General features: G+C 26.5%; 2 protein-coding genes across 9 annotated transcripts in view; one reads left to right on the top strand and one right to left on the bottom strand.

Annotated features, from left to right (window-relative positions):
- The window catches only part of LOC122507896 (LIM/homeobox protein Lhx3), a 112,727-nt gene that overhangs the window by 53,338 nt on the left and 32,261 nt on the right, over nt 1–27,128 (top strand). The window lies entirely within an intron of this gene.
- LOC122507893 (aromatic-L-amino-acid decarboxylase-like) overlaps nt 1–27,128 on the bottom strand; it is a 186,786-nt gene that overhangs the window by 130,558 nt on the left and 29,100 nt on the right. For all 5 annotated transcript variants that reach the window (XM_043620876.1, XM_043620879.1, XM_043620882.1 and 2 more), the window contains exon 3: nt 20,915–21,092. The gene's annotated coding sequence lies outside the window, so the exon portion shown is untranslated. The remainder of the gene's footprint in view (nt 1–20,914; nt 21,093–27,128) is intronic.

Here is a 27,128-nt window from a genome sequence, read left to right as displayed (position 1 = left end):
TCATAAGTTCATAATTCCTAATTTTCATAATAATTATAATTACCAGCAATTTCTACACCTTTTATTTTTACACAATTTCACTTTCATGTGAAAACTTGTCACGCGAAAATGCCATAAATATTGATCATTATAAAAAAAAAAATAGTCGAGAAGAAAATGATATTAAATACATAAAGAAATATTTTAGAAAAAAGGAAACATCTATTTTGTAATAAACGTTAAAATGTGAAATATAATGTAATAGAAATGTTTAAATAAAAAAATGTCACCTTTTTTCAGATACAATAAAAGTTCAAATTTTTTTTATATTTTCAATATTTCAATATTTATATTTTCTCTATAAATTTGAATAACTAATTTGAAACTAAGTAAAAACTAATTTGAATCAGTGACTGTCCTTTTGTTTTTGAATTTTAGTAAATTTTAGTAAATTTTAGTAAATTGTAGTAAATTGTAGTAAATTGTAGTAAAATTATAGTAAATTGATAGTACTCTCTAAATCTCAATTAGTAAAAATGTTTACTAATTGGAATTAGTGACTGACTTTTTGCTTTTAAATTAGTAAATTTTACTAATAAATTAGTAGTAGTAACTATTTATTAGTAAAATTTACTAATTCAAAAGCAAAAAGTAAGTCACTAATTGAAATTAGTAAACATTTTTTTACTAAAAAAAATGTTTTAGTAAACATTTTTTTACTAAAAAAAATGTTTTAGTAAACATTTTTACTAATTCAAATTTAGAGAGTAAATTTTAATAAATTTATAGTAAATTAGTAAATTGATAGTATAAATTAAAATAAATAAGAATAGTAAATTAATTTAGTAAATTTTACTAATAAATTAGTGGAAATTACTATTAGCAAAATTTACTAATTCAAAAGCAAAAAGTCAATCACTATAATTCAAATTATTAAACATTTTTAGTTATTACTAATTCAAGTTTAGAGAGTTCTTTTTTTATAAAGTCAAATAATAAATTTTGACATTTTTTAAAACCACGTTTTGATTAATTAAAAACCAAAATTACTTAATCTGCAATTTATTTTCCCTACTTTTCAAAATTTCTACTTCTATTCAATGGAAAGATCGTGACAGACTTAATGGGAGCGCAATATTCCGGAACACCCATCGTCTATGGAAACCATAATATAGAGCGGATCTAAATGCACGAGTGATTCACCCAAATACCCGGCAGATGCGTGATCTAGAAGATAACTCGCTGGCATTTAGCTTTTTACGTTTACGAAACCCCATAACTAGCTCCAAACTAAAAGTTAATGTATTCCCCTGATCGGGAATTAATCGTAGGTAGCGTTTCACTTTTTTAAAATAACCAAAGGGATTTTACTAAATTTTACTATTTTCCTAATTTTTTTTTTATTAATTTTATAGTAAAATATCTTTTATTGAAATAGTAAAAATAGTTTCACTATTCCAACAAATAAAAAGTTTACTAAGAAATTAGTAAATTTTTTTTTAATAAATAGTTACTACTACTAATTTATTAGTAAAATATATTAGTAAAATTTACTAATTCAAAAGCAAAAAGTCAGTCACTAATTCAAATTATTCTCTAGATTTAAATTAGTAAACATGTTTACTAATTTGAATTAGTGACCGACTTTTTGTTTTTGAATTAGTAAATTTTACTAATAAATTAGTAGTAGTAACTATTTATTAGTAAAATTTACTAAAGAAATAGAAAAAGAAAATTCGTTTCTTAAATAAATTAGTAAAAGTTATGACTAATTTTTAATTAAAAACTATTAGTTGGTATTGAAAAAACCAACTAATTCATTTTTTAAGGCTAATAATTAATTTAGTAAATGTTACTAATTGAAATAGTAACTTCATCTAATATTAATTACTAATAATACTAATACTAATATTACTAATAATTACTAATAATAATATTCTAATACTAATTAGTAGTTTTTAACTAACAATTAGTCAAAACTCTTACTAATTCAATTAATAAACGAATCTTCATTTCCTGTTTTATTAATCAAAAAACTAACCAATTCAGATTTAGAGAGTAGAATCAAATTGCTATCAGTACTTTTTAATTAGTACAAAACTACTAATTCAAATTTAGAGAGCAGTAATTTTTCTTTTTTGTATTTAAATTTTCGAATTGATTTAACTTTTGTTTTGATTGCTCCTTAAAAAAATAAAAATTCTACAGCAAATAATAATTTATTGACGTACAAAACTCCCATGAGGATAAGGCTAGTTATAGAATCGCGATTTGTTGAGGTCTGCATCCCCAACTGATTCTTGTTTGCTCAGAGCCACAGCTTTTTGTCGGGGATATATGATCTCATTATTTCATTTCGTTAAATTTAAACACTTCAAAATCCACTCGTCTTTCTTTCTTTTGCCCCCTGGGCCTTTCAAAAGAGCGCTTGACAAATTGTCATTGACTGACAAAATTTTTTTGCTTATCAAATATACACGCGGATTAATAATTTTTTTTTGTTTTTAGTTTCTAATCAAAAATTCACTCACTGACCAGTTAACTAACTAATTAACTAATTAACTAGCTAACTAACTAACTAACTGCCTAACTAACTAACAAATTAACTAACTAACAAAAATAACTAACAAACAAATTAACTAACTAACTAACAAAAATAACTAGCTAACAAATTAGTAAAATTTGCTAATTCAAAACCAAAAAGTCAATCACTAATTTTTGCTAAATCTTTTTGCTTTAGAATTAGTCAATTTTACTAATAAATAAATTTTTACTAATGAATTAAATTTCTATTAATTTATCAGTAAAATTTACTAATTCCAAAGCAAAAAGTCAGTCACTAAATTCAAACTTAAACTAACTACTGAATTAGTTGTTTTCCACTAATAATTACCTACTTTTTTTACTAATCGAAATACGACCAATTCGTTCACGCTTTTACCATTTTGCAAAAACAAGTACAACAATGTGAATTTTTTGCATTTTCCCGAGACCTACGAAATTAAACTTCACAGTGGGATTACTGTGGATATAAAGAAATAATTAGATGAGCATGGTAAGTTGTAATAACGAAGCTACCAGTTGATTTACTTTAATGATGCACTTTCCACGAAACGAGGCATGCTTTTACTCCTTACAAGGGTCACTTGGCGGCAATTTCTTGATTATGCAAATTTTACGATTCCCGTAATTAAGCCCTGCTTTCTATCGCGCCCTAAAGGCAAAATGAAATAGAAAGAACACTGTTCGAAAATTAAGAAAATTATTTTTAAACATTTCTTTCTATACACTTTTCTGCAAAATACAATAGTCAGGGTTTCTACAAATTTCTCCTTATAAAATTCCATAATTTTTCCATGATGATATAAATGATAAAATTTCCATGACACAGTAAAACAAATTTTTGTCAGTCAAGTCAGGTAAATGTCAGGAAAAAAATTTTTTGTCAGGGAAATTAAAAAAATCGAGACTTTTTCGATTTATTTTCAAAAATTGCGACTTTTTCGACTTTTCTTTCAAACATTACAACAAAATGCCACAATTTTTAGTAAAAAAGTGCAACTTATTTTGATTTTTATAATGCAAAAAATATAAAACAAATCTTTCAAAAATTGTCTTTGAAGACTTAAAATTTTGTAAAATTTAATTGAAAATAATTTATTTATTTCAAGTATTTTGTTACAATTTTTGAAAATCAACTTTTGAAGAATTTTAATGGCAAATTTTGAAAATAATTGAATTATTAAAAATTTTAATGGTAAGTCTTTAAAGGTATATTTAAAAATGAAAATTAGCTTCTAATTTTTGAAAATCCAATATTTTTAATATTTTCAATTACATATTTCCAAAAATGATAACATTTTAAATTTATTTTTAACATTTCGGAGAAAACAATAATGTACACAATTTTTAATTAAAATTCATCAAAAAATTCATTAGTTTTTTTAATTTATACAAAAATTCTTTTAAAAAATACAATTATTTTCGAAAAATTACAGTAATAAAATATTTTTGAATACTAATTATTAGGATTTTTTTTTAATAATTTTTTAAGATTCAAAATTTACCATTTGGACTTATTAAAATTTTTGAGAAATAATGGTTCTGTTTATAATTAACATTCTTCAAAAATTTGCTCATTTTTATTTATACTTTTCAAAAATTCAATTATTTTTAAAAGTTTTTACCAAATTTTAATTGTTTGGAAACTTTTTAAAATTGAAAAACTATTATCGTTCAAAAATTATTTTAAAATAATGAGCATTTGAATGTTTCTTAAAATTCAATTCCCAGAAAGAATTTTATCAAAAAATTTTTAAATAATTGAATTCTTTCGACGAATTTTAAGAATAATGACATTTGTAGTGAAATTCGATTAGAATTGTATTAATAATAATTAAATTCTGCAATGAGTTTTATTATTTATGAAAATAATTGAATTCCTGAAAAGAATTTTATTATTTATGAAAATATAATTGAATGCCTGCGTAAAAATTTTATTATTTATGAATATAATTGAATAATTGCCAAGAAATTTATAAAAAAATTTGTAAATAATTGAATTAATGTGAAATTTTTATTATTTTATGAATATAATTAAAGGTTTGCCTTAAATATTATTATATTTTTTTAAATAATTGATTTTCTTTGGAAAATTTTAAAAAAATAGTAAATATTAAAAATTCTTTAATTGAGTAAAATTTTTGAAAATAATTAAAATTTTGCAAAGAATTTTACCAAAATTTTTAAAAATAATTGAATTTCGGAGCAGAATTTAATTATTTCTAAAGATAATTGAAATTTTGACAAGAATTTAAAAAAATTTTTGAACATAATTAAATTTCTGCGAAGAGTTTTAGAAAGACAAATATTTCGAAACTTAACGTTTTTGAAAGTTGTACATAAAAAAATGTTAATATGCAAAAGAGGAAAATCTTCAACGGTAAATTTAAAAATAAAAATAAGCTTCTAATTTTTTTAAATTCAATATTTTTAATATTTTCAAAAATAATAACATTTTAGAATTATTTAGTGTTCAAAATTCATTAGAAAATTCATTATTTTTTTTAAAACTATACAAAAATTATTTTCAGAAATACAATTATTTTCGAAAAATTACATTTATAAAATATTTTTAAAAACTAATTATTAGAATTGCTTTGTAATAATTTTTTAAGAATCATAATTTACTTTTTGGACTTATTAAAATTTTTGAGAAATCATGGTCCTGCTTGTAATTAAAATTCTTTAAAAATGTAACCTTTTTTATTTATACTTTTCAAAAATTCAACTATTTTTAAAAGATTTTATTAAATTTTAATTGTTTCGAAATTTTTCAAAATTTAAAATCTATTATCGTTTAAAAATTATTTTAGAATATTTAAAAAAAATTAATTGTAAGAATTTCTTTATTATAATTTTTTGATAATATTATACCTTAATAACTTAAGAAAAAACTATGGAGAGTCACAATTATTATAAAAAATTGAGTTTATGTATTTAAATAATTGAATTCTAGATGAACTTTTGGAAAACTACGTAATTATATTTATCAAATTTGGAAATGAAAAAATAGTGACAAATAAAATAATAATAATTATTATAATAATCAGATAAATGAGAATATTTTTTTGATCCTGACATTTATACCCGTGCAGAAATCGCCACTTTTGTTCCCGATTACCGCCCTGGCCCCGGTCGGGTTTTCATGATCTGGCCCCGACTTCGTGGCCCCGACCAGGACCAGGCCGGGTTTGCCCAAGGATCTACAAACAGCGCACAATGGGATTTTTTTTTACAATTTACTGTTCAAAACTGTCTACAGCCTACAATTCTTAACCGGTTTCAGTATTCTTTATTTTAAATTAAAGGCGAATAAATTCTTAAGACATCCCTTAAGGTCAATTTTTTAGTTCTTAATTGTTTATAATTTTTATTTTCAATCAAAGTTAACAAATTAATACAATTTTTCAAAAAAGGAGGCTTATTTTCTTATTCCGTTGCTGCATATGATCTGAATCAGTTCAAATTAATACAATATGACCACCACACAATTAATAAAACAGAAAGTAATTTATATCAATTGTTATAAACAATATTAATTAACAAATAGTTAACATTGATTCCTATTCCATTAAAAATTTTTTTTTCACATTTTCTTTTTAATTTAAGTCTATTTAAAGAATATTTGTCCTTTTTGATTAAAAAATAACTTATTTAAATTGTTATAAACAATATATTAAATAACAAATAGTTATGTAACTTATGTTCCTGTCCACCAAAAAAATTTTTTTTCACGTCTACTTTTTAATTTAAGTTCATTTTAAAAATATGTGTACTTTTTGTTTAAAAAATAACTTATTTAAATGGTTACAAATAATATTAATTAACAAATAGTTAATTTTTGTTCCTTTCCACCAAAAATTTTTTTTTCACGTTTACTTTTTTCTTTAGATAATGTTAAAAGACCACGGATATATAATATTAAATATTTAAATAAGTTATATTCTAAGCAAAAAAGACATATATTCTTTAAAAGAACCTAAGTAAAAAAGAAAATTTGTAACAAAAATTTTTTTTTGGGCAGAATCATAAGTTAACTATTTGTTAATTAATATTGTTTATAACAATTTAAATAAGTTATTTTTTAATCATAAAGGAAAAATAATCTTCAAATGAACTAAAATTAAAAAGAAAATGTGGAAAAAATATTTTTTATTGGAGAGGAATCAAAGTTAACTATTTGTTAATTAATGTTGTTTATGACAATTGAAATATATTACTTTATGGGTTTTTAATTGTCTGCTGGTAATATTGGATTAATTTGAACTGATTTAGAGCATGTGCAGTAACGGAATAAGAAAATGAACGTCCGTTTTTAAAAAAATTGTGTTAATTTGTTAACTTTGATTGAAATTTGAAAATAAAAATTATAAACAATCAAAAACTCAAAAATTGACCTCGAGGGATGTCTTAAGAATTTATTCTCCTTTAATTTAAAACAATAGGACAAACGCACCAATTGTCGAGGGTGAACCATTTGTCGATGTTATCATGGTAATAACCAAAAATATTGCATAAAATGTTAAATTTATTTGTGGTTATAATATTAACATATTATTTTTGACATTTATAACTCTTAAAAACTCTAAATTATTTTTCACACTTAAATTGAAATTCCATGTTTAAGGCAAAAAAAGAAATTATTATTAATTAATGATTTTTAGTATTATTGTGAATTATTAATAATAAAAATTTTTTTATTATTTTAAAAAATAGTTAAATTATAAATAATATAGAATGAATAATTAAATTAATAATTTTTACCATATTATTATGATAAACATATTAATTTATATATATAACATACATTTTTAATAATTTTTCTATAAATAAATATGATACAGTCAATTTATTATGATAGCACTGTATATAACGGTCCCATGATTCAAAAGGAAGTTTAAGCGAGGTCGCTTCCAAGCTTGCGTGGCTATGCGGTATGTGTATTCGACTTGCGTCCTCGAGGTCTAGGGTTCGATCCCCCGTGCGTGCGATATTTTTCCGTCTTAGTTTTAAGTGTTTTGTGTATAATTCTTAATAATGTTACATAAAGTATAGGTTTAAATAATTATTAACAATAATAATAATAAATTAGGCATTAATTTAAATAAGATAGTCTGTCTAAATTAATGAAAGAAAATAAGAAAAATATTTTTTTTTAAAACTTAGTTCAATAAAAGCAATTCTAATAATTATTTACATTTTTAATGACACTCATAAAAGTTTATTTACAACAAAAATATTAATAATAATTATTAATATTGAAGTAAATACTCCCCATGCTTTAATAATCAAATAACGAGCTTTAATATAATAAAATGCAGTCAGTATTGGATTTCTACCTGGGTAGCGAAAAGATCGGGGGAAATCCCATGGCCCCGACCGGGTCCCGACAGGGCGGACAGATCGGGCAAAGTGCCATGGCCCCGGTCAAAATTTCTGCACGGGTATCAATTTCGTCATCATCATAATCATCATCATTTTCCGATGTATATATATGAGAGTCGCGAAGTGAAAATACACGCCTGATTCTGGATTACGTCCCGACATTAGGTTCCCTCGGGACATTATTAGCGTACCTATCATGCGTGGCACAAATAGAGCATGCTTGACACACGAAAGCATTATAGTTGATTACTCAACGTGAAGGACGATCGACGTCCATTATCTACCTGCTACTACACACATTTTACAAGTCAGAAAGACATATCAACATTTTTTTTTTATTTCATCCTTCGAAAAGTGTATTAAAAAAAATAGTGTTCACAGAAACATAGTATTTTCTTAATAGAATTCCTCGACTTTTCTTTTTTATTTACATTTACTTTATTACAGTAGGTAATAAAAAAAATACTAACAAAATTCTTCATAATTCATAATTTTATATCTACACAATGAAAATGTAAAGTATGCTTACTCTCTGAATCTAAATTTTACTACTCTCTAAATCTAAATTAGTACTCGCTAAATCTGAATTAGTCACCTTTGACTAATGGGACAGAAAAAGAACTTAGAAGACTAAGAAAATTTTTTTTTTAATTCAAAAATAATTTTTAGTTGACTGTATAACAAAGATATAATTATGTTTGATTCAATTATATTGTTTTAATATTGAATTAACAAGTTTTTTGACTCACTTTTAGTCAAAAACTACTAATTTTGATAACCAATGTAATTATAGCCAAATTTTTTTTTAGTTATTTATTAATAATTCGTAACTAATTTACTAATTAGTAAATTAGTATTAGTAAATTAATGACTAATTATTAGTAAATTAAGTAAATTTATAGAATTAGTAAATTTTACTAATAAATATTAAATAGTAATTTCTACTAATTTAAAAGTAAAATTTACTAATTCAAGAACAAAAAGTCAGCAACTATTAGTAAATTTAATAAATTAGTAAACCTTTTTAACTATTTCAAATTCAAACAGTAATAATTAGTTATTTTCTACTAATTGCTGAATAATACCAAGAACAATAATAAATATTTCACAGTACAAATCAGAATAAAATTTGGATCTGTCCAACACAGAAAATTTTCGTCTGACATAATATAATTTTAACTACTGAAGCAATTGTTACTTATATGCGTGTCTGACCTATATCGCACTTGTACTACTAGAAAAATTGCCACTACCATAATTCAACATTTTTTTTCTCCTACCACTTGCAATTTTTTTTCCAAAAGAATCAATTCGAATATAGAATTCTTCAAAAAAAAAAAATAATTAGTACCAAATTATATAGAATTAAGAGATTGATATTATAATAATTGGATTTCAGAATTTCCACGAGGATCTTTGATAACAATCTACCCTAAATGAGAATATGAAAATCGCAGAATTTCACTATTGATAATAATCTTGATTTTTACGAGAGAAAAATCAACACACGCCTATATATATATTCTCTTTCTCTATCCAGGTCGGCCGTGGGATTTCAGATCCCTCGGGAAAAACAGGGAGAACGATCCGGATTTTTATCCTTTACAGTCTTCTCGATGCTTGCCATGGTTTCTGGCTTTAATTATTGCAGATTTATCACCAAAGGATAGTCTTCGGTTCATTTCTTCTTTGATAAAACAAAAAAAAAAAAAAAGGAAAAAAAGAAAAAAGATTTGCAAGAAAAGCTTTTCTCTCGCTCATGGAGGAAAAAAAGAAAGAAGTCGTAGAGAAGAAAAATCAAACATTAAAGAATATACGTGAAAAAAAAGCGATGAGAGACGGAAGAAAAATGTTAAAAGCTTTTACTTATAATACTAGGCAAAAAATGTAATTTCAAATTATGCCAATTTTCATTTCACAAAAGATATTTTTATCTAAATTTTCTATCAAAATAATTCATCAAAATACCTATTTTATCTAAATTTTAGGAACTTTTTCCAATTTTTCACTGAAAAAAAAATTTATTTTATTCACAGGTTTGCCACAAAAATTTAACTTTATTAACAAAATTATTTTATTATTTTAAGAATATTGTTACTGTAACTTCTTTAAAATTATTTTCATCATTTCAATTCAATTATTCTTTCCTACAATTTTCTGAGTTCTCAAATAAAATTCTTCTTTAAATCAATTACTTATTCAATTATTATTCAATTAAACTTTTTCAAAAAAAAATTAATTCTACAGAATTGTTAGTTAAAAGTACGAAAAATAATAATTGAATTACATGAGAATTCAATTATTTTTTTTTAAATACAAAAATAAATAATTTATTCAATAAATGAATGTTTCTGAAAATTTAATTTTGATCAAGAATAATTGTATTAACAACTTTTGAAATATTTAATTTCTTTTAAGGAGTTTATTTAAAATTTTAATTTTAATTTATTATATTAAAGAATTTTATAACCATTTTTGAAACTAATTGAAAACTTTTCAAGAATTTTATTAAAATTTTTAAAAATACAAATTGAATTTATGAGAAGAATTTAAATAATAATTTATGAAAATAATTGCATGCACGCGAAGAATTTTATTGAATTTTGATTAAATAATTGAAATTTTGCCAAGAATTTTATTAAAATTTTCGACAATAATTTAATTCTCGAAAAGAATTTCGCTATTTATTTATAAAGATAATTTAATTCTTAACGAAAATTTTAAAAAAATGTTAAAACTAATTGAATTTCTGTAAAGTATTTTAATAATTTTTTAAAAGAATTGAATTTTTGTAATGAATTTTGATATTTAGCAAAATAATTGAATTTTAGAAAAGAATCTTATTAAAATTCCTTAGAATAATTGATTTTATGGGAAGAATTTTGTTGTTTAGCAAGATAATTAAATTCCATTGCAGAATTAGTTAAAATTTTTTGAAAATAATTGAATTTCTGCAACGAATTTAATGTTATTTATGAAAATATTAAATATTTGAATTATTGCAAAGAATTTTATAATTTTATTGAATAATCGAATGTTTCTCAAAATTGAATTCTTTTCTCAAGTTTTAATAAAATTTTTAAGATTAATTGCATTTTTCAAAGAATTTATTTAAATTTTTATTAAAAATATTTAAAATTCTGCGATGAAATTAATTGAATTTCTAAAAGAAATTTTATTATTTATGAAAATAATTGAATGTTTTCGCAGAATTGTATAAAAAAATTTTTTCAATAATTAAATCTTTTGATAAATTTTATGAAAATAGTAAACATTGAAAATTATTGAACTGCGAGAAACTTTTGAAAATAATTGAAATTTTGCAAAGAATTTTATTTAAATTTTGACGAAAATAATTGAATTTTCGGCGAAAAATTTTACTATTTGTAAAGATAATTGAATTCTTGACGAGATATTCGTTAAAATTTTTTTAAATAATTGAATTTCTTCGAAGAATTTTATTACTTTTGAAAATAATTGAATTTTGCAAAGAATTTGATTAAAATTACTAGAAATAATTGAATTTTTATGAAGAATTTTGTTATTTATCAAGATAATTGCGTCAAAACTTTTGAAATAATGTGGCAACCCTGGATTCAAATAACCGATTAATTAACTATTATCAATTGAATATTTACTTGAATCAAATAATATTTATTGGAGTCAATTAAATGGTTCAATTTATATTTGCTTCAAATACTGAAATTATTGATTCAAATTCCGTTTAATTGACTCCAATAAATATTATTTGATTCAATTAAATATTTAATTGATAATAGTCAATTAATCAGTTATTTGAATTAAATCAATTTTTTTTCAGTGTTCAATCAATTCAAAAGTTAAAATTCCATTATCATATGAATGTTAATAATAATCTCGAATATAAATTGACGTGAATAATAATTTTTCAAAAGTAAAATAACTCATTCTAATTTTTCCGTCGGTGAAATCAATGTAAAATTCGGGGCGATTGTATTTCGTGTCACGATACAGAAATTTCGAAAGAATCGAACCAAATGTTCTGCGGATGGGTCACGTGCGCAGCATCTATCAAGCTCTGACAGTTTCTAAGTACCAAAAGAACGAAAGGACCTGCTTTCTCTGTGTCTCTTTGGAATTCCCCATTTTGTTGGGCACGTGACTAGAAAATTATTACCGATTGATTCTAGTGGCCACTATATTCACCATCAACTTTTTCGCAGGTTCACAAACTACAAAACAGGTGGTCCTATATTTATCAACAAAAAAAAACTTATTTCCAATTTCTATCTTTAACGACAAAATTATATTTTTAATTTATGAATATCTAATTTTACCTTCTATTTGCAACTACCAATCGCATACCATTATTTTTTTTTTCTAAGAATAGTACTTTCTAAATTTGAATAAGAAAAAACGTTTACTAATTTGACTGACCTTTTGCTTTTGAATTAGTAAATTTTACATTACTAAATTATTATTTTCACTAATTTATAGTAATTTCTAAATTAGTAAATTTTACTAATTCCAAAGCAAGTAATCAGTCACTAATTTAAATTAATAAATATTTTTTGAATTAGTCAATTTTACTAATCAATAGTAATACTGTCTACCTTTAATAGTAATTTCTATTAATTTTGTGTTTGGCTCAACAAAAATTTGCTTGATTTAAACAAATTTTGTTTGGCTCAATCAAAATTAGCTTATTTCAAAAAAATTTTGCTTGATTCAATCAAATTTTTGCTTATTTCAAACAAATTTTTTTCTAAGTGTAAAATCATAAAATATTTAAGAATACCATAAAAGCACAAAAAAATGCATTCTTTCCCAAAAGCATAAAATCCTATTCCTAATTTGATACATCAATGAATGACGAAAATCAAAGCCGATATATATATATTATACGAACGAGCTAACAAATTATGCGCCCAGAGTACACAAAGTTTGCGTGTTTATTTGGCACGCGTCTTGTTACAAACATCGAGATTATATCGAATCAAACAAATACTAAAGCTTTCATTTTATCGACGACAAAATCAATGCCCGCCGATTACATATATTGCTCTCCATATATACATATATAAGCACGCGTGCGTATTTCGTGACTTTTCAATAATTCACGAGATAAGTGGACAAATTTCATTTTTCCCAATTGCATTAAATAAACACGCCTACAGGAAAAAAAATGTGCTTTTATTCTTGTAACCCCCCTCTGGTATACCATAAATAAAACAACATTATAGTCAAGAATAAAAATCTCTGAAAATGTATCAATTCAAAAGATGATAAAGAAAACAGAAAAATATATTAAAGACGAAACATTTACTCTCTAAATTTTACTCCTTTTGCTTGAAAACAAAACTTTTGTACTAATTTGACCCAATTTCGTATCAAATAGACCGAATTTGGTACCAACTTGATCCAATTTGGTTTCAATTTAACCCAATTTGGAATCAATTTGATTCAATATGGCATCAATTTGGTATAAATTTTATCCTATTTGGCATCAATTTGATCCAATTTAGCATCAATTTGGTCTAATTTGGCATCACTTTGCTATCAATTTAATACAATTTGGTATCAATTTAACCCAATTTGGCAACAATTTGATCTAATTTGGCATCTTCCAATTATTAATACAATTTGGTATCAAGTTGACTCAATTTGGCAACAATTTGATCCCATTTGGCATCAATTTGGTATTAATTTGACCCAATTTGGCATCATTGTGGTATCAATTTGATCCAATTTGGTATCAATTTGATCCTATTTGGTATCAATTTGATCCAATTTGATATCTTTAAGAAAACAATACTGGTATTGATATACAATAACAAATTTTTCGAATTGTATGGAAATTAATGTCAAAGAAGTTACAATAGAAAGAAGGACTACTTAGAACAAAATATGTTTTATATTCAAATGTGGTGAAAATTAATTTATAAATGATTTGAAACTGAAAATTGTTTAGGACTTAAAAAATATCTCAAAAACTAAATGCGCTCAAACAGAGACGTATACAGACGTATAAGATTTACTATTGGTAGTGGTGTAGCACTGCACAGGGTAAGTCCCGTGTCTCTCTGATTTCCCAAGGGTAACCCGGCGGTGGTTCGCTTCGCCTATGTACTCCCTGAGACGAAACACTTATCCCTCTCTCACTCACTCTCTCTCTCTCACTCTCTCTCTACCTCCACACCCCACCCTCTTTGTATTCACCAATTCCTTTCTTCTATTTAATACCAAGAGACTCGAACAAGCGATTCAAAAATCCATAATTTTCATAATTACCCCACTTGATTTTCAATTCTCTCTAAAAGATTACTTATTACACAAAAATAAAACCTCCACCTTCTGGAATAGTCACAGGTTTTAATGGAAACAACCAAAAATTTCGCTACGAAATCTTTGTTTGGTTCACATTAGCGGAATTAGCGAAAACCAGAAATTTTTGTTTGTTTCAATTAAAACTTTCACTACATTAACGAAATTTTTTGTTTACAATATTGAAAACTTTAGCTAATCTGGAGAAACTTATTACCACTCCAGGTGAAACATTTCTCCCTTGATAATAAAACTATTTACCGACAGTTGTAGTATTGTTCTATACGTGATTTATCGAAACAATTTTTTTTTTAAATTAATTTCCTGAATGGCAGATGTTCTATAAATAAAAGTTTCCCCTTTTTGGTGGTCAGTGAAATTCTTAAATTGACAAATCATGCTCTGTGATTTCTCAGTAGTCATGGTTCTTACCATTGTTTCCGGACAAGAGGTCGACACGCCGGAAACAATGGGTCACAAGGTAGAAAAATTTTTCGGATTGGTCTAATCATATTTTTACTCCACGGACCACTGCCTATCACCTCCAGTCCAGGTGTAATAATTAAAGCAAAAAAAAAGAAACTTAAAAGCTTTAAAAAAATTTGCTTAAATCCCTTCTAAATTTTTATATAAATTTAATCTTAATGCTTTATATTATATCACTGTTAGCTTAAAAGTATCGAATTACAAAGAATTGATACCAAAAAAGCGGGTCAAATCAAAAACTGATTCAAATTTTTGGCACCAATTTGATTCACTTTAGTATCAATTTGATACTATTTCAAGAAAAGTAATTATACTGTAATTCTATTATTTTAATAATTACGATTAGGAACTGAAGTTTCGTCTTCAGAAAAGAAGAAGTTTCTTAAAATATTCTATTTTTACAATAGAAAAAAAATTATTTATTCAGTTCAATTTTAATATTATAAGACATCTGTTCGTATCGGTCAAGATATGGATTCGTTAAAGGTTGAAAAATCAACCTTCACTTTTTTTTACAAAAGTGATGTGGGGAGTAAAGTTAAGAATTGAGACACGTGTCAATGAACAGATGGATGAAACCTATCCAGTCATGGAATATCCTTCAAACGTTCACCCCCTCTGCTATTCTATCTGTCGCCCTCGCGTGGTCATCTTAAAGTTTTCTTTAAAAGACTCGAAAGATGTTGTTACAAGTGATATAGGAAAACCTATCGCATGCGAGGATTCCCTGCGGTTCTAAGTTACACGATCCGTATAGAATTACAGCTTGACTCTTTACACTTTACAAAAAAGAAAAAAAGTATACTAACCACCTCTCGACCCTTTCTTAAAAGCTCCTATTCACCCTTCTTTTCTAAAATGTCTTGCTTTTATCGAAACACTTAAAAATCATTTCCTAGACTGCAAAAAATTTAGAGAGTAAAATAGCCTATGTTATTTTACTCTCTAAATTGTAAAGAAGTTCGGAGTAAAATTTAGAGAGTTAAAATTGTACTCCTTTAAATTACTCCTTTATCAAAAGTAGCGAAATAATTCTCAAGAGTGTTAATAAAAAAGGCAAACGGAAACTAAAAGCAGAGAGATCAATGCAAAAGAGAGAGAAAACAAGAAATAGAAACCGATTAAAAATAACATTAAAGAAAGAGAAAGAAGAAAAAGAAACAATTAAGAATAACTTGACTTTAAGTATAAATATTCCCTAATAAGCACAATATCATAAAAAGTATTGTCATCATAAGTATTGTTCCAGAATAAATACAACACTTCCAAAAATCGTCAAAGAGAGGGTTTCAAATTATCACCCAGAAAGCGTGCAATCTTAAAAAAAAGAGTCGATCTTTATAGTAGGCACCATAAACGGGCATTTGAGATCAGGTTTTTGGTAATAACCATAAAAATAAATCCATCATGCCTAACCAATTCCATTAATAAATTCAGTGCTCTTCCGACCGATAAAATGACAACGTTCACTGCAAGTCCCCATCTCCAAAAAAACATTTGGCCAGATACAGCCTCGGTCATACGAAAAACGCGTAGGGAATTGTGCAAACAAGTATAAAATGCGCACAATGTGTCCGCGGAACTGGGTAATACGCGAATGGATCCATATATGTGTACACAAGGGTGAAAAAAAGGGACTCCACACACTAAAAATGTCTGACTTTGCTTCTCTTTCTCTCTCTCTCTCTCTCTCTCCATCTCTCTTCTATATACGCATATGTATAGGGTGCGGCTTTCTATATCACTGCATACTGAAAAATGCATAGAATCATGAAAAATTTTTACTTCTCCTCGTTCTTCCCATTATTTGTTCATTTTTAATATACATATATGTATTTGCTATTTGTTGCAAAATAATATTAATTCCAACAAATGCATTGATACTAAGTAATTATTAGTAAACGAAAGAAAAAAATCTATTTGACAAAAGTTTAATCCGGTAAATGGCGCTAACGTATGTAACAGTGTGTAACATGGGGGGTCAAAATTTTCAGAAATTAGCGTTACATAATATATGGACGGCCCCTAATTAGATATAAAGAACTGACACTTATACTTCATCTCGTTTGCGAGAGAATTTTCATGCCCCTTAGGCGGGAATTTACAGAACAAAAATGGCGCGAAATTTAAAACGAATACATGAAGAGAGCGACTTCCACTTTAAATCAACATAATTTTCTTCAATTTTCCATTACATATAATAAAATACTTCCAATGATAAACTATTGATAAATAATAATAGATACTAATACTATACTAATGATGACACAACTATTGAAATGATATTACAGATAAGTATATATAAAGTAAGTATATTTAATTTAAGTGAATAAAGATGATAAGGAATAGAAACGACTTAATAATTTATCGATCGTTAATGTGACATTAGATTAAAGTCAGCATCGCGCCATAGAACCCCACATGGTAGATATATTCTAGTGCCATAAACTAAATGAGCTAAATTCAAGGATAGATGATGGTTTTTGGGTAACATTATATATGCGCGCCGCCCATTACGTGTTGCACTTACACGAATAAGAATTCTAGTGGGTTTATATATACGCACTCACGCATATGGGGACATTAGCTACCCCATTACCCATATTATTCATTCGTGCGCTCACTTTTATATCTGTCATTCATGAGGCCTCGGTGTTACCTTCAGGAACGTGTCACGACAATAAATAATAAATGCCCTTCGATCCAACATTTTTCTGCTTGGATAGAGTATAAAATACATAACCATATTTTCAGGTGTATCCATCACAAATTCTATTTTTTTTTACCTACGTTTTTATGAAATGAATAATGAATTACATACAATTCGGGTAAATTTGTGATCGATCAAGAACTATTTTTGTTGATAAACACTAATTTATATTCTACAACAAGAAAATAGTCTAAAATGATATCGAGTCGGACATATTTTACTTAAAGGGAAATCCTAGAAACAAAAAAAGTATAAAAAATTTCGATTGTGTGGGAGACTTGAAAGTTTCATGAAATGATAGTGTCGATGCGGGAGCGTTTAGCAAGTACATTAAGAAAATTGCGTATATGGTGATGCATGTGAAGAAAGCCATTAGACAATCTGAGAGGACTCACACAGTGGTCCATGAAAAGGATGAAGGAGAAAATGAAAGGGGAAGGGAAAAAGAGAGAGAGAGAGAGGGATAAAATAGAGAGAAAGCCGATGCGTTCAGTTAAGCAGAGGGATGCGTTTATATGAGACCCTAGCGGGACAAGTAGGGTCAAGTGAACTAAAGCGAACTACTGGTTGGGGGTGTTAAGGGGACAATATATGTTCCACAGTCAGGGGAGAAGATGGCTTTAATCTATTATAACGAACAGCACTTCAAGTGGGTCCTTGTTATTTCCTCGTTTAGAACAGGTCAACTATAAACTCTAAATACTCTCACACATTTGCTATACTCTCGGATATTAAAAGCAAGTATTCAGTATCACTCAAGATAACGGTGAAAAGGATTTATTTTCGAGTATTACTTTTTACGATTCACGTCGATTTAATCAATTCAACACAAACAAAATTTTACCTTTAAAGTCAAAACTATTTTTTTTGATTAGTTTACAAAACTATAACTTAAAAACAACTTGTCGATATGCTACGACTTTCGTTTTCAACAATATTGATCCTAAGAATTATTAACCACAATCATTTTACTATCATTATTAACAAATTAAATATCAAAATCAACAATTACAGTATGAGAAGAAAAAACTACCGAACTCAAAACGTTACATTGTTTCAGAACATTGTATGACTTGTTCTAAATAGCGTGTAACCGGGTTCGAATTTAATTCTCACCAGTATATCACCAATGTCCCGCGAGAATTTCAATGTACAAGCCCCGGAAAATCGCAGGGGAATTATGGGAACAGTGTGGCAAGTATCAACTCGAAGGTATATCCAATGTGCATTGTAGCATATTGTTTAAAAATCCCAAGGGATGTTTCGTTAGTGTGAGAAGTTGGAGGACAGAAAAGGAAGAAAAGTACCAGAAACGAGAAGGAGAAATGGAAAGATGAGTGCAAGTGTTTCTGGAACCATTGCATTTATGGTGATCGTTGTCTCTGGCCTTATTGTACACTTGACACCGTAATGGCACCCAAGGGTCATGGGGTGTGTCTCGTACCAACTTCTCGTTCTCATGGATAAACTCCAGAACAAGAGTCAACTATTTTTTTTTCGCTGTTCAAGCTTATAGCAGAACACAAGTTCTACTTACGAAACTTGACGAACCTAACGAACCAAACGAACCTAATAAACCTAACAAATCTGATAAACCTAACAAATCTAATAAATCAACCGAATCTAATAACCTAATAAATCTAAGAAATCTAATAAATCTAAGAAGTCTAATAAATCTACTGAGTCTAATAACATAACAAATCTAATAAATCTAACAAATCTAATGAGTCTAATAAACCTAATAACCTAATAATAACGATTAAAAATCACAAACCTGAACTGTGACTCCTTTGAAACCGTTTCTCGATTATAAGTCTAATAAACCTAATAACCAAATAGATTGAAAATCACAACACCTAAACTCTGACTTCTTTGGCAACCTTTCGCAATACAAACAAAATAAAAGAATCTACTTTTTAATGGAATCACTGAGTGATTAATGCGCGACCCTTTCATCTCAATAAAAGAGGGGTAAGTTACCCAATATTTACTCTTTAAAGGTACACCATCATTTTGCAAAAAAAAGTCTGACATCTCTTTATTTCAATATGTGGATGAAATGTATGCACACGGTGTACAACAATGAGAGGGAACCTGTCATCATGCTTTGTGAGAGCTTGCAGGGAATGGGTCCATGGGGTTTCATGGGGGATCGGAGAGAACACAGAATTCTGCCAGGGGAACTCAAGGAAAGGTAGTTTATCGTAGCGTGACGCGGTGTACACCCACGCTGGCGCCCCTTTTCATTCTCCCTTTTTGCCATTTCTCCTTCACTCTATATATACGTTGAGACATCTCTTCGAAAACCACCATAAAGCCTTCCTATTTGCCCCCCTCCTTTTCAAACCTCATTTTCAACAATCGCACATCTGGCAAAGATTTTTCACTTATTTTCTAATACACAGGACAATTAATTCTCATCTCGAAAATCGTAATTATTATTTAAACCTGCTGTTGAAATATCTGGAAACTACAAAACAATTTAAACTACCAGCTTTATGGATTTGCATCAACTGTTACAATCTAAAAATAAAACTACCATCTGTTATAACTTTTTATATATCGTATCTACCACCGATTGTAATAACTACACTAATTGCAACTATTATGCAACATTTGTTACTATTCTCAATAATTATTTTTCCATAAATTTAAATCTTAAGCACCATTACAAATTTTAACAAACCAATCATAAATTTTGGTTCTTCGTATAATGTTTGGTAAGAAGGCTAAAATCCGCAACGTTTTTGCAAACGTTGCGGATTTTAGCCTTGCTACCAAACATTATAAGACATACCAAACTTAAAAACACCCTCATCATAATTTTAAAATAAACCGCAGAAACAGTCAGTGCAAAACAAATATACAATAGAATTCAAAACAACATAGTGACAAAAAAAATTAAATTTCATCCAAAATAATTCATACTGTACTGGCGATTTTTATTCAAATTAAACCTCCGTTGGACACGTGTTCGAACATTAATCGAAAGATGTATTTCTCTAATCTTTTTACCCTTCTAGGTAAACACTTTTTCGACTATTCCTTTTTTCGTAGATCGCTCTGTACGAAAAGTTTGCTAAACTACCCGAAAACACAAATTCCTATAGCTAATCTAACACTGCAAAACATAAATTTTACTCTCAGCCAACTTTTGCGAGTAAAACCTTCAAAACTAAATAATAATATTCAAAACAAACTAAATAGCTCACTTTTAATTGATTAAAGTATGTTCACTATAAGTTTAAGCCACTAAAGTATGATTTTAAGTTCTGAAATTGACTAAATATGGTCTTAAGTTTAAAAATCGGTTACTTTCCACAAATAATTTTAGTTTTTATATCCTAACGGTTGCAGACCTTGTTTTAGACTGTTATTCCTATGTAAATAAATTTTTCGAATCTTATGGATCTGACAGGGCCCAATTGTCAGACGGAGGGTTAAAGAAAATCAATTAAAAAACCAAATTAAACAGGGAAGGATAAATACCAGAAATTAAATTTGACTCATAATTCAGTTGAGGCGTCCCACGTTGTGGCGATGGGATCCTACCACATCATCACCGCCCTTTTGATCCACTTCCAAAGATTCTTGACTCTTGATTGCACTTCTGTGACCACATGAAAGGCCACAGACCAAAAACATCCTCTCTTTAAGATACAGACACCTGCAAATAAAAAAAAATTCGTTTATATTAACTTGCAACTTTTTTCAAGTCTCAATATTATTTTGAATCCTAATTTGGAAACAAAATTGGGCTTCAAATTTGAATCCCAATTTTGATTCCTATTTTGACTCCTATTAAATTTCCAGCTTTGAAAGTATTTGACTACTTTTTAATACCATTTAAATTTTATCCCTAAAATGATGAATGAACATATTCTCAATTTCTAATAGAATTTAGTTATGAAAAGTAAATATTTGAATGAACTTTGACTGAGCGCAAGGTGCTGGAGAAAAAAATAATGATTATGTGTCCCATAAGGCATGCATAACCCATTCACATATAGGGAATATGCATACTTTATGATCAACGGGGAGTCTACTTTTGCTCTGATGTGCATTGGTACTAAATAATCTTTGACATTCATAGCGGGCGCACTAGTTTTCTACAATATCTGCGTATATTTATTTATTGATTAAATATATATCTATATGGATTCCTGACCCCCCTTTTTCTTTCTAAAATACCATAATAAGGAATATTAATAGTTCTTTGACACATCTTTTTTGTGTTATATTTTCAATACAATGAAAAATACCCCCCAATAACCATATGCGTAAATGGAATAAAGGTTTTACCCGCAAAATTCATAATCGTCTATAGATGGGGTTAATTTATGAGCCATAAAAAATTTCTATTTCTATACTTATTTCATTGATGCAACATTTATGTCAGAGAGATATGGAATTGTAGTCTCATTTTTATTGGCATTTGGTTTCATTAGATGAATAAATATTTTTTGAATAAAAATTCATAAAGTAAATATAATTAAAAACTATGTAAGAAAAAATTATTCTTAATTCTTCAATTTTGTGAAAGTAAAATAATGTTCAGTTTTTATTAAATTAGTAATCATTTTTACTAATTAAAATTTAGAAAGTAACATTTGTTTAAATGCTTTTGAAAGACTTTTCTTTCTTCTTGCTTTGTTTTGCATTAGGAAAAACATCATTGAAATAAATTTTTTATATCTAAGTTCTGAATATTTAAATGAACAAAATTTATTTATTTTTCCTTTGTTCTTGGAAAATTTCGTATGGTATGAAAAAAGAAGTCATATCTCTAAGTGTTTAATCCTATTCTATTTTTGCGGAAAATATTTACATTGACAAAAAATTTCCTTCATTTGAATATTCAGAACTTACGAATAACGAAAATATCTCCAAAGTCGATAATTTGTTTAACATCTTCAAAAAAAAAATTCTATCTAATTCGATTTGACAAGGGGAATAAATATGAATTTCGCTCGGTTTCTCGCCTCTCACAACGATTTTTTACACGGCTCCCATTAATTCTCAGAGGGGTAACAGGGAATAAAAAATAAATGTCATAATTTGTATATAAGGTCAGAGGGCGTGCAACAAGATCGTCCCTTTATCATATAAAATCTACATTCTCAACATGAATACAAAAATAAAACCCTCTCTGATAAGAGAGCCAAAAAAAGAAAAATGCTCCCGCAATATAAAAGATGATTAATTTTATTTTGTCAAATTGAAAGAAATTTATTTTCATTTGTTTTTACGCGTCTATCCATTTATTTTATTTTCAAACATTAGTCCTCGGGAGGCCTAGGAAAAGGAACCCCGTGGCGATGCTTTTTACGATTGCAACCAGAGAGAAAGAGAGAGAGAGAGAGAAAGAGTCTCCTGGAGGCGTGCCGACATGCAGAACTTACAAGCAACCCCCGAATCCCACCCCAACCCCCGTACAGAGGGTGGGTACGTCGAAACTCGAAGGGTGAGAGATCTGAAGACGCCTACGGAAATGAGTAGACGTCTTTTGCGCAGTCGCAAAGAGAAAAGAAATTCTCCTTTTTCCTTCGCTTTCTTTTTTCTCTCACTCTCTTTCTACTATTTTATTTTTCTTTTTCACTTCGCCTCGAAGACAAGCCGCGACAAAGAAAAACTTCAAGGGTTCCACGAATTTTTTTTCTCCTTTTCTCTTCTATAGATATATTCTTTACTCTTACGTTCTTTGCTCTTTACTCAACTTACAGAACTTTTCACGGTACCCAAGAATATAGTGCAACATTTTAAACTTCACTTTTCCAACTTGAAAAGAAATTTTTTTTTCCACGAGAATTAAATAAATTTCTTCAATATAGATTCTTAATTAAATATCTCCGTTTTTTATACCAAAAGAATTTTTTTTAAGGTTTTTTACTTTCTTCACTACTTCTTCACTACATTCAGGACTTGAACCAGTGACAGTATTTAAAAATACTGACTTTACGAACCAAAAATGAAAAATTAAAGACCAATGCTGACAAAAATATAACCAGTCCGAGTCAAATAAGAGAACATTTTACTTAAAACTAAAAAATTAAATTTTTCATAATAATATAAAACATGAAGATAAGCGAGAGATAAAATTATTATCAATTCAATTATTACTTACAAGAATTTTTAACTAAAATACTTCTCTAAAACGATTATTTATCATAATTTTCGAAAAAGTTCTTTGACAATTTGAAAATTGTTTACAAATTGCTTACAATTGTTTACAATATTCAATTTTATGAAATTTCAATTGTCCGTAAATTCTTCAATTAACTTTATATTAGAAAATAAAAACTTCAATTTTGCACATCAATTCAATTATTTACAAAAAAGTAATAAAATTAATTGTAAGAATTTAATTATTATCAAAAATAATAAAATCTTTTCTACGATTTAAATTATTTTGAATACAATTTGAAATGAATTCCTGTTAAAATGTAATTATTTTCTACCATTTTTTGCAAGAATTTAATAATATTTCACAAAAAATGAAATTTAAATATTTTCAAAATCTACTATTATAATAAAAAAATTCTTAAAAGAATATTCAATTATTTTTAAAAAATCTAATGATAGGGTAAGTGCGGGTATAGTCGGACAGTACTAGTAGTCGGACACTTTCGTGTTTTTTGGCAAATAAATAATAATGCATTGTGATAATTACTTTAAAAAGTATACTAGACGAATGTGTGAAGTTTATATTTTATTAAAATAGTGTTATTTTCGAAAATAATTAAACAAGAAATATTTTATTTAATGTTTTAAAAATCATGGTGTCCGACTATAGATACAGCCATTTTCGAGTAGCGCGATGAGTGGCACAAAGTTTTGTTGGTAATTAATCATAAATATTAAAACTTATAGGGTTTAAATATTATATTAATAACTTCTAATATGCTTTAATTCCATTTTCCAGTAGATAGCAATTAAAAAATTATCTTTTTCACTTTATAAATTCAAAATATCTGACAGATGTCCGACTATAGAAACAAGGGGAAAAAGTGTCCGACTACTAAAGCAGTCGTAATTTTTTATTAAAATGTTTATATTTTATTAAATACTCAAGTATTTGTAACAAATTTATATGATTTTTAATCCTGAAGAACTCCTTTAATTAATAATGTGCTTATAAACACAGAAGATATATTTGCTATTTCAAGAAAAAAACCATAATTTAAGATTGTATCCTTAAGTGTCCGACTACTAGTGCATTTACCCTATTCGTTGTAAGAATTCAATTATTTTCATAAACAATAAAATTCTTCACTGGATTTCAATTATTTAAAAGAAATGTAATAAAATTCGTTGCAAGAATTCAATATTATTTTCATATATAATAATATTCTTCAAAGGATTTTAATTATTTAAAAAAAATGTAATAAAAATTCGTTGCAAGACTTCTATTATTTTCATAAATAGTAAAATTCTTCACAGGAATTCAATTATTTTTAATAAAATTTCAAGTAAATTCTTCGAAAAACAATTTCAATAATTTTATTAAAACTCTTCAAAAGAAATAAATAAACCATAATACTACGCGAATTCAATAATTTAAATACAAAATAAATAATTTACTGAACAATTGAATGTTTCTTAAAATTCAATTCCCATAAAGAATTTTATTAACAAATTTTTGAATAATTGAATTCTTTCGGCGAATTTTAATAAAATTTTTAAGCATAATTACATTTTTCGAGCAATTCCAATAAAATTTTATTAAAAATAATTGAAATTCTGTGATGAGTTTTATAATTTGTAAAAATAATTTATTCCCTAAGAAAAATATTATTACTCTTGAAAATAATTGAATTTCTGCAATAATTTATAACTTTTCCAAAATCAAATTTTTTTTCGTGGTTTTTAAATAAAATTCTTCGATAAATGCATTATTTTTAATAATTTTTGACAAAGTTCTTTGGGAATTTTCAAATTCATTTGTTTACAATTCAATTTTACAAAATTTCAATTATATTCGTAAATTCTTCAATTAAATATGAATTAGAAAAGTAAAAACTTGAAATAATTTTTAAAAAAATCCATTATTAAACTTTCTCAAAGAAATTAAATCCACAGAATTGTTAGTTAAAAAAAATGAAAAATTCAAATTTTCAAACATTTTAATTTGTAAATAATTGAATTCCTGTGAAATTTTAAAATTTCTAAATTCTTCTATAAATTATTATTTCTAAAAATTCACACTCTAGTGCTTTTAATATTCAATTATGTTCTAAAATTTTAACTGAAATCCATCTTTAAATCAATAGAATTCAATTATTTAAAAATTTAAACACAAAAAAATAATTTGTTAAATAACTACATGTTTCTTAAAATTGAATTCTCATAAAGAATTTTATAAATAAATAATTTTTTTATTTATACGAAAATAATTAAATTCCTGTAAATATTTTACTGTTTATAAAATTAATTGAATGATTGAGAAGAAATTTTTAAAAATTTTGTAAATAATTGAATTCTTTTGGAAAATTTTATTAAAATAGTATTAGATATTAAAAATTATTGAATTGACGAAATTTTTTGAAAATAATAGAAATTTTGTCGAGAATTTTATTCAAGTTTTTGAAATTAATTGAATTTCGGAGAAGAATTTAAATATCTCTAAAAATAATTGAAATTTTGACAAGAATATTATTAAAATTTTTGAAATTAATTGAATTTTGGAGAAGAATTTAAATATCTCTAAAAATAATTGAAATTTTGACAAGAATGTTTTAAAATGTTTGAATATAATTGAATTTCTGTAAAGTATTTCATTACTTTTGAAAATAATGGAATTTCTGCAATCATTTGTAATTTCTCTAAAATTCTCTAAATTATATCGTACACTTTAGGAACTTTTCGTTTTTTCTCAATCAAATTATGGACTTTACGGACCTTTTTTCAGGAAAACTGACTTTGACGGACTTAAAGCAAATTTACGGACCTCGTTCGAGCCCTGCCCATTATATTTTAATTATGTACAATTTTGTTTTGTTATCTAATTCGATTTGCATTTATATATTTATCTAATTCAATTCTTTCTACTTGATATTATTCTTTTAAAGAAAAACGTATTTTAATCTCGAATATTTGAAATAGTGTTGATATTTTTTCTTTCATTTTTCTAGTTTCTCATCTCCGTTTTCTTCGTTTACAGTTTTGCCCTCGTAAAAGAAAACATCAGAGAAAATATAGGTACATTACCACTGTATTATCCGCAAACACGTTCGAGTTTATATCCATGTGGGTGAGACTTGACACTGGATTACACGAGAATGTATATTCATACATATATATATGTTGCCAGAACATAATAATCAAGTACCCTTTCACCACGCCTACCAACCCCCTCATAAGATAAACGACTTCAAGTTTTTTCCCCATTCCATAAACATTTTTTTCCGAATTTCTATTTCATAAATTTTTTAGTACTAGACAATTTTTCGCCGCACTATAATATCCAAGCCACAATTTCTATCTCGATTTATACTCTCGTGACAAATTTCCCCCAAAAAGAATATACTAAAAATACTTTTGTTTTCAAGAAGAAAAAAATAAAAATTTTTTCCATGAGTGAAATTTATGTACTTAAATTTTTAGAAATTTGCTTAATAGAGTACTTATGTATGTTTTTGTCGGAGCATTTAAACGAAATGAGCAGGAAGGAAACTTTGTAAAAAGTGGAATTCAGGTTTAAAAA

Source organism: Leptopilina heterotoma, unplaced genomic scaffold (genome assembly GCF_015476425.1).
Source record: "Leptopilina heterotoma isolate Lh14 unplaced genomic scaffold, ASM1547642v1 Lhet_52, whole genome shotgun sequence".
In the NCBI taxonomy this organism is placed as follows: Eukaryota; Metazoa; Arthropoda; class Insecta; order Hymenoptera; family Figitidae; genus Leptopilina; species Leptopilina heterotoma.
The sequence above is the reverse complement of the archived record's forward strand: the minus strand, read 5'-3'. Positions and strand labels throughout refer to the sequence as shown.